We start from the raw sequence: 10,367 nt of genomic DNA on the forward strand, positions 1-10,367 counted from the left end.
AGTCCACAAAATTTTTATCGACAAGAACTGTTTCTATTGCTATTCTCATTTTATTATGATGTCAATAATTCTCAAGCTCTTCAATTCTGGTCGATTTATTGTTGTTATAGTTTTACGTTTTTCAGACGATCTGCTTGATGTTAAATCCTTGGCGATAAAAACTATTTTCTCATAGCTACAGATGTCATGAGTTCCGAAGCGTTGGATTTATTATTGTTCATTCTAATTTTGAAGATCATACAAGTAAATTGAAAAAATTCAGGTAAGAAAAAACAGCTCATCGGTGGAATTTCCGACGCGAAAATCCCAACCACTGGTCTGTTAGCACTTTACTATTGGTCGTCTTTATTCCCGGATCACCCATCACACAATCTTTCTTCTTTCGGTTTCACGCTAGCTTATGTATGATTCTTAGTAATCATAATAGGTCAGATATGATTTGTATAAAAATATGCAAAACATTTAAAAGCTGAAATGAAAACTGTGTTTTCTTGGTAGACGTTGAAAACGTGTTCCCTGAAATCATATAAGATCATATATGACTTACATAGCACTGACTGATGACAAAAATTCCGGTATTAAGTCAGAAATATTTAAATTTAATACCTGATGGTGAAAAAATCAGACATGAAGCAAGATTAGTTGCAAAAAGATTGCTGATAGGTTTCTGCGAGGGAGTATAGTAAAAGTTATTGGCCGACTACACAAGTGTGAGTGACTGTAAGCCTGGCAGTTTTCAAGGACTTCGAGTTCAGGCAGATAAACATCAGAAGACCTTATTTAAACGCTGAAGCAGATCAAGAAAGTTTTACGCACTAGGCTGATCATTTGAAAATTTCGATGAACGAGGACAACCATTGATATGGATTTTAAGTGCAAGTGGCAAGTGGCAAGAATAGAAGCAACCCGAGAGAAAATGTTGTTCTTTCGATAACATTCACGATTAAACATCTTTTCAATATGAGTGACCGTTTCCTTCACGAGGTATATGTCGAATGAGCGATCACAATGTTGTTGGGCAGGTTACATGGTGACATTAGGATTGGAAATACGTTTATGTGAAGTTATTGAAAGCGTTTTTATGATCAAATACAATCAAATTGTGTTATTATACTTTATACAACATTAACAATCAAAACAAAAAAAAATATATATTCTTTTTTACATTTATAATAAAAGAGATAATACTTATCTAAGAGATAATACTAAGAGAAAAATAATTATAAAACTGTAAAATAATTATAAAATTGTAAAATCAGTAAGATTAAAAGTAATAACAATGATAATTATCATTTCATTAACAATAGTAATTAAAAAAATGAAAAGATATGGATAAAAACAGATATTAATAAGAATAATAGTTTTGGCAGTGGAAATCGAAATTCCGTCTAATGGTTCAAGAAAAAAGTTCTCTCATGAATTTTTTTAAAGTCTTTTTTGTACTCACTCTAAGATTGGTTTATTGTGCGCTTTCATGTTCATTCGATCCCACAAAAATATAAGTTCATTATTACGGAGAATAACATAGCTACACTTGAGGTCAAGAGACATCTAACGGTAAAGAAAACTGTTTTCATCATCACAAAAAATTGAACACACAAATATATCTTTAATTACTGAAAAACTCGAATCCCATTTTTGATTAAAAAATTAGAATGAAATTCAGGTGGTCTTTCCACCAAGCAAATCAATTCTGCAGCTATCCTAGCCTGTTCTTAACTTTGAAAAAAAAGAGAAAAATGTAGGAAAGTATCATGTGAAGTTAAACAATTAATATTTATACTCATGAGAGAATGAATGTATTCACACCGGATTTAGTCTGCATCTTTTACTAACAAAAATAAACAAAGAGGCACAAATTTATACGCGTTCAATCAAGCATGCGTAGACAATATCAAACTCGCGAAACATTTTTTGCTTATTTTACTATCAACAAAAGTGATCTTGTACTACAAGGTGTTCCATAAAATTTTTATCCACAAGAATTGTTTTTATTATTATCCCATTCTCATTGTAAATTGATGTCAATGTTCTTCAAGCTCTTCATTTATGATTGTTTCTTTTGTTGATATAGTTTAAAGTACTCCAGTCGAGCTGCTTGATGATAAATCATTGACGTTGAAAAATGATCCGCTCATAGCTACCGACGTCAAAAGTACCAAGGCGGTGGGTTTATACCTGTTCTTTTTAATTGTAAAAGTCATATAAGTAATCAGAGAAAGTTCAGATAAGAAGAAAACAACTCATCTGTTAAACTTCCAAAAAAACGGCAACCAAGGGTCTCATAGAACTTTGTCTTTGGTCGTCTTTATTCCCGGATTACCCACCGTACAACCTTCTCTGATTTCCCGCCAGGTTAGGTATGACTCTTAATAATTATAATAGGTCATATATTATTTGTAATATTTCTAAATAATCATACAAAGATGATATCACCCTGGAAACATAACTATTGTGCCAGACTGAAAGATTTGTATTCTCGGTAGAAGTTGAAAACGTGTACTTGGAAATCATGGAAGATCATATATGACTTACATAGCATTGACTGATGCCAAAAATTCCCGTACAATATTAAAATTATTTAAATTTAACACCTCATGGAGAAAAAATTAGACATAAAGCAAGATTAGTTGCAAAAAGGTTGCAGTTAGGTTTCTGCCAGGAACAGTAGAAAAAACATTGACCGATTGCACAACTTTGATTGACCGTGAGCCTGGTTATCTTCAGGGACTCTGAGTTCAGGCAGATAAACATCAGAAGAACTTCTTTAAACGCTGAAAGGGGTCAAGACAAACTTACGCTCTAAGCTGATTGTTTGAAAAATTTGATGAACAAAGACAACTATTGATCAACTATTTAGCAAGGAACTATTGAGCAAGAATAGAAGCAACTTGAGAGAAAATGTTATTTAACAAATTATACGCTTTTCGATAACATTCGCGAATAAACATCTCCTGAATATGAGTGCCGTTTTGTTCACGAGGTCAAAGACGAGTGAGCGATTATTATGTTGTTGGTTAGGTTACATGGTAACATTAGGATTGGGGATACGTTTTGTAAAATTATTGAGGGCCTATTTTTGATCAAAAACAATCAAATTATATAATAATATTTTATACAACAACATATTCTTTTTAACAATTATAATAAAAGTGATAATAATAAGATTAAAAGTTTAGGCAGTGGAAAAATGAGTTCTTACATCTACATGTGATCAAAAAAGTTCGTTTATTGATTCAAGAAAAACATTTTCATATGAATTCAATTAAAGTCCTTTCGCACTCACTCCAATGTTGGTTTCTGTGCGCTTCATTTTCTGAAGTCGATATGCATGTATCATTAAATTGACGAAACTATTCATTCGATCCCACCAAAAAACAGTTTCAGCATTACGGAGAATAACAGAGCCACATTTGAGGTCAACAGACATCTAACGGTGAAGAGAATTGTTTTGACCATCACAAAAAAATTGAAACAGCCAAATATATCTTTAATTACTGAAACCTAAAGATTAGATATTTGATAGAAATAAAAGTAAGTTCAACTGGGCTTTCCACCAAGCAAATCAATTCCGAGGCCGTCTTACCCTATTCATGAATTTCAAAAAAAAAAGAAAAATTGTAAGGCAATTATCATGTGATGTTAAACAAATAAAATTTATACTCATGAAAGCACGAACTTATTCACCCCAGATTTAGTCTACATTTTTTACCAACCAAAAAAAAACAAAAGGAAACATACAACTGCTAAAAAACTGAACTCATCATATCTGTGCAATCAAGCATACGTAGACAATGTCAAACTGGTAACACATTTTTTCCTTATTTTACTATCAACAAAGTGATCTTGTACTACAAGGTGTTCCACAAAATTTTTATCAACAAGAGCTGTTTTTATTATTATTCTCATTGTAAATTGATGTCAATGTTCTTCAAGCTCTTTGTTTTTGGTTGTTTTTTTGTTGACATAGTTTAAATTTTTTCAGTGGATCTGCTTGTGTTTAATCATTGACGTTGAAAAATGATTCTCTCATAGCTACAGACGTCAGGATTTCCGAAGCGGCGGATTTATTTCTGTTCATTGTAATTGTAAAGGTCATATAAGTATTCTGAAAAAGTCCAGATTTGAAGAAAACAAATCACCGGTGAATTTTCCAATAAAAAAGCCCGTTCAATGTTCTCTTAGCACTTTGCTTTTGGCCGTCATTATTCAGGGATTACCCGTCATACAACTTTCTTTGATTTCACGCCAGGTTATGTAAGATTCCTAGTAATCGTAATAGGTCATATACGATTTAATAATCATACAAAGATGATATTACCCGGGAAATATAAATATATTTAAAGGCTGAAAGTTTTGTATTGTCGGTAGAAGTCGAGAACGTATTCTTGGAAATCATAAAAAGCCATATATGAATTACATAGCATTGACTGATGCCGAAAAATCCCATATAATATCAGAAATATTTAATTTTAACATATCGCCTGTGCTGTCTACCCGTAACTATTTTGGTGCACAAAACCAATATCTTCGGATATTATACGTATTTAGATAATAATTTTGATGTTGAACGCACAATTTTTTTCCATTTTTCTTATGAAGCAGCATTTATAGGAATAAACTGACTTCAAAGAATATAGAAACTTTATTCATATAGATAGACTCACTGTTTTGAAAATCTAACTTCAAATTGAATCTGAAAAGTTTTTTGTAACTTCTTATGCAATTGTGAATTTTTTAAAACTATTAAAGCGGTTTGTCTTGAGCTCAAAACATCAAGTTAATTTCATTTTTATCATTTACACTAGAATGGTTAAACATATTTGATCCAAATACAATTTTTATCTAATTTACAAGTAATTAATTGTTTCGACTTTAGCTCAAAATATGAAACCAAAACCTCAAGTATATATCATGTTTGTTAAACGTATTTCATCAAAATATAAAAATTTTCTCTGCTGAGATCCTGAGTTTCATCTGCATTTTTGTGCATATTCTCTTCTTTCTCGGACTAAATCTTCAATTAATTTTCCGTTCAGTAGCAATAATGGGTATGAGTGTTGCAGGTTTTGCCTGAAGGGCAGTTAGCGGTACTCCAGCAACGTTTGGCTCTTTTTTCAAAACTGGGATCGAATCGTCTGTCGAGTGTTTCTGGGAACCCTGTCCCCCGCTCGGCCATGTTTCGTGAGTACTCACGTCTGCGCATGTCGTTGGCTTCAACGAACGCGATCAAAAGAAGAACCAGGACAACTTTTCGAAGCATTTTGAATCTTTCAAACTTTGACACCTAGAACACGAAAGAATGAATTTCTCGAAAACTTTCGAAACTTTCTGGTGTATTTGATCAAAAAATAAGTTCTATCTAATTTACAACTAATAAATTGATTAGACTTTAGTTCAAAATATGAAACCAAAACCTCAAGTATATATCATGTTTGTGTGTGTGTGTGTGTGTGTGAGTGTGTGTGTGTGTGTGTGTGTGTGTGTGTGAGAGAGAGAGAGAGAGAGAGAGAGAGAGAGAGAGAGAGAGAGAGAAGAGAGAGTGTGTGTGTGTAAAAACGCAGGATAAAAATTTCAAATTTGACTCAGCAAAATGAAAAAGAAAAATTTTATTTTAAAAAGATAACTTTGAAAAACATTACCTCTCGTGGTATTTTTCAGTTTCGGTGAGATATTGTTCAAATATTTTTTTTCTACTGATGAATAGAAAGTTAGCTCTTGGAATGGATTTGTAGGTTTTCGCAGTCCTTTTATGTGGGAGTCACGTGACTTTCGTATGAACAAAATAATAACTATAGAACCAAGAATGAATTCTTCTTCATTAATTAAGTACAATATTCATCATTCATCGTATACGTGAGTTCTTAAGCAGCATGCGACCATCTTCAGAAACAATTTTGATTAGACTCTGCCTCAATAAAAGTACGTACAATTGTACTGATTCATAAAAGACACATTTTTGAATCAAACCCAAAAGTATTTGTATGTGTTTGTGCGTGCGTGTACGTGTTGTGTGCGCGCAAAAATTGTCATTACTTAATGACAACTTTTGCTTTTTTGCGTTAAGATATGGCTAGATTTTATTTACCTAATTAATTATGTGAGAATAATAACTTTTTTGTATGTATGTGAGCAAATACTGGTACCGTAGAATAACCTGACTATCAAAGAAAAGTTTTATGAGCTGGTTCATAATTTTATTGAAGATGATTCTTTGCTTTCAACTTACGAACAGATTGACTATTAAAAGTGATCTCATTAAAACCTGGTGCCTGCAAGGTATTTTTTTTAAAAGTTGTGGTAAATCTGTTCAGTTTACTCATACATTGTATCACAAACGTTAAAATCATGGTAACCTCAAAATTTAATGTGTTTTTCCGGCAACAGATTAAATTTATACATAATAATTTTTGTTAATATAGGGATGATACTTTTCGCTCAATAAATTTACGTGTAGCATTAAGGTTGAGAGTATTCCCAATTAGGGAAAAGCCAAAAAGTAATGAACAACTGACTTGTATGAGATATGCGTTATATTTAAAATAGTTTTTAGGAAGTTAGACTTTAGAAATTGGTAATTACATCAATTGGCTACGGTGCCGTATAAAACTTATTACGGCCTTATTCGGCGCCGTACAAAGTTTTGTAAGTTTTCTACGGCACCTTATATGTCTTAGTAAGTTTTGTCTGAGGTGGGCAGTAACCTGTGAAGTAACATGATTCAAATACGTTTTAGTGTAGCGCTTTAATACTGAACCCTAAGTTGTTCTAATTTAAAAGAATAATGATGTTTAATTTATATATTTTTATTGTGAAACATTAACCATACGTTATTTTAATTTACATGTTTCAGGTTTCCTAAAAAAGATTTGTAATGTCGAACTTCGACATTACAAATCTTTTTTAGGAAACCTGAAACATGTAAATTAAAATAACGTATGGTTATTGTTTCACAATAAAAATATATAAATTAAACATCATTATTCTTTTAAATTAGAACAACTTAAAGTAAAAATACACATTATTGGATGCGCGAATTGATCAGATTACTAAAATTAATAAAAACTTCAAAAAACATCTGAACGGTTTTGCCGTCCTCAGGTGCCATCCTGTTTTGTTCCCTCAATTTTTTTCCCGAAATTGAATTAAACAATGTCATAACATTAAAGCTAGAAAAATTAATTTAATTTCGCTCTCTTAAATCAATTAAACTAGACAGTAGTTTGAAAATTTTTGTTCCGACCTAATTAAATGGAGGGAGAAGCTATAAGTTCCAATATGCTCTAGGATTTTTGTTGTTCTGCCATTTCTGATCTTCCGAGAAACTAATCTGAGAAAGACATGAGTGGTGTAGTTCAAAAGCCTCTAAAGAGTAGATCATTTCTGCAATGATCTTTTTTGTACTTTATTTTTTGTTGAGAGGATAATAGGTTTTTGACAATTTTTTGCGTTCAGTAAAAAAGATCAAAATTTCAGTTTGTTAACCTAATGGATGCTTCGCAATAAAAACTTTTCTTTGTGCTACTAACCAAAAATAATATAATTGATAGAACTCAATTGTAATTTTGAACCACAGAGGAACTATATACTCAAATAGGTTATTTTATTCACTCAATTCGGACCGATCTAGAGTGCTATAGTTGACGTAGGAAGATATTAGTGAGACAATGAAGAAACGTCAATTGTAGAAATATTTAATTGGAGTTTTGGAATTTCCGTCATTCTTGAAAAGTGATCGAAATTTTGTGAACACTCAGCTTAATTCCAATATTTTGTAATCTCCTTTCATTCTTTGCAATCATTTTTGATGTTTGTTCAACTAAGTTAACGGTTTTAACATAAGAGTTATTGTTTTTCAGTTCAGTTATTGTTGATTCTGGAATCTCTGTTTTTTCTTTCTTGAATCTCAGTTGATTTTTTTTAAAACTGTTTAACTGATGTTCCTTTTTTTCAAAACTTGTCTCTTTTAAAAAATTGCTCCAAACTAGCCTACTTCTGCAAAAAAAAGTCAAATATAGTTGTCACAATAACTTTCCAGAACGATCTAGAATGAAGTCATGTTTTTATTTTTGCTAAAATGAGATATACTTTTATCCATTTGCGATTGTACTCAGCCACTTATAACTCATTGAGCATTTCTGTTAATTTGAGATATTTGAATTGAATCATCTTCCCGTTGCCTAAATTCTTCCGCTCACGCAATTAATCTTCATTTTAATTCCATTGTATTAAAAAATCAATTAAACTCAAAGTGCATTTTATCAGTCGAAAAATTCTATCAATTTGACAAGGAAGAGCACTAGGTACAAAAACATAAATACTCATTTTTATTGAGTGTTTTGGGTTGAACTCGATTGAGAATTGACAAATAATTATTAACATGCTTCTTTAACACTAAAAAACTGTATTTGTTCTGAAAACCTTTTTAAAAAATTTTACGCAAGAACTTAGTCTGTAGACTGCCATCAGCAGGCAACTAATAAAAAATTAGCCATTGCTCTGAAAGCTATTTGTAATTTATTATTATTATTAAAAAAAACATACATAATCGTCTAAAGTCAGGTGAATTGCTTTCAAACAACCGGCGAGCTGTTGCCTTCGTCAGTAGCTGGCCACGGTTTAGTGAGGCTAACTTTAGCTTAATTGAAGGGGCGTAAGGTGAGCGCAGCGGGCTGAAGGTGGCAACAGTGGGGGGGGGGGGGGGGGTTGTGGGTAGGGGCAACGGTGGGAGGTAGTTTGCTGGCTGCACAGGCCCTTACAGGGTGGGGATTGAGGTGGGGGTGAAGTAAGAGGGGGCTGATGTGGGGAGGGGGGGGGGGGTGTTGTGGGGGAAGTGGTCAACCTCTAAGAACCTCCCGTCACACCATAAGTATAAGTCTCCAAAATAGTTTCTGTGAATCGCATACTTGGAGACTAGTGAATTGAAAGGCTCTAAGAGCACTTTATACCCGCTGGGTGCTACCTATTTATCCAATTTCTGAGGACGAAAAGTCGAATGGGTCAGACAATAAATCGGTCGACCAAAAAATTGCAAAAAATGACCAACATGACTAATAAAATTGCTACAAAATTCGTTTGAGAGCAATTTAAAAAAGATGTGACACTGTGGTTTGTCAGTCTGTGTCAATGTGTAAAAATCCTATGAGGGATCAATGAAGTTTTAAAGTTATAATAGCGGATTTGCAAAAGTTGCCCTGCTAAACACTTTGCTGATTTTTTTTGCTTCTTTCATTTATTACGCAAGCAATTCGATTGATATTAGTTTTCTTTTGTTTTTGAGTGAATTTAGCTATTGCAAATATATTCTAAATATATTCAAATATACTCACAATGCTGTGAGTTGATAAAAGTAACTTCTATGGGTGTTGCTGCCCTTTTCTTTGCAAAATTTTGGATGTTGATTTATGACTTTACACACCTCAGCAGATTGTCATTAAGAACAGAAAATATGCGTGTTTTCAAGGGCCTATACCTATAGAACAAATATACTTTTGCTTGATCAGTTTGGTATAACATATATACCTTCTGAACCTGTACAGAACCTGTACATAAATCGACATACAAAATATTATTTCATATATTTCAAAATGTTATTTCATATATTGTTTAATATGTTTGAAAGAAGACTGTATACAGATTTTAGCCACGATATCAAAATTTACCATTTTATTCTAGCTGTCTATGTCTAGGTGTTATGAGCAAAGATTTTGATTGAGAGTGGACGAAACATTATATGCGTGCGATTGTTACCCAGTTTCCTTGCTAACCAATGCACAAACAGTTTGAAATAAAATCAGCTATCATCATGAAACAATATTGCTGTATTATCATTACTACCGTTATCCACTGAGACCATTTTACGTGGAGAAATTGAAATCCACTATATTTGTTCTCAGGATAATTTGGTTAAACGGCAGGATAAATTTTAATATTTGTTCTTAGGATAATTTGTTTAAACGGCAACCAAAAGGTAATGCCGAATTGGTGTCAAATAGCAAAGTATGTTTCATCAAGAAAATCCCTTAGATACTACCTCAACAATAACCGATCACATCTACAAATCGTATCGTCAAACTCTGGGCAAGAGAAATATTTTAAATCAATATCTTTTAATCACTTTCAACAGTTCTTTTTAAGAGTAAATTTAGTTCATCACTTTTTACTATTCAACACTGAAATAAAAACGTTTAATTCAACGACAAAAGAAAAATTATACAACTTTTACATAACTATTATAATTTCAGACCAAAAGTCGTCTACGAAAGCTTAATTTTAGCACAAAGTTTCATTTCAACAAATCTATGTCAATTCCAGTTTTCGGCCCATATTCTAACTTCCAACTCTTGTTCTCCACAGTACGGCAAACA

At 32.4% G+C, this 10,367-nt stretch overlaps 1 long non-coding RNA gene across 1 annotated transcript; it reads right to left on the reverse strand.

Annotated features, from left to right (window-relative positions):
- Positions 1–4,780: 4,780 nt before the first annotated feature.
- Positions 4,781–5,894, reverse strand: LOC142338322 (uncharacterized). Its single transcript, XR_012758970.1, has 2 exons — positions 5,643–5,894; positions 4,781–5,287 (listed from the first exon to the last, which is right to left on the reverse strand). It is a non-coding gene; the product is annotated as an uncharacterized LOC142338322 (long non-coding RNA).
- Between the last annotated feature and the right edge of the window lie 4,473 nt (positions 5,895–10,367).

Source organism: Convolutriloba macropyga, chromosome 4, assembly GCF_964194025.1.
Source record: "Convolutriloba macropyga chromosome 4, txConMacr16.3, whole genome shotgun sequence".
In the NCBI taxonomy this organism is placed as follows: Eukaryota; Metazoa; Xenacoelomorpha; order Acoela; family Convolutidae; genus Convolutriloba; species Convolutriloba macropyga.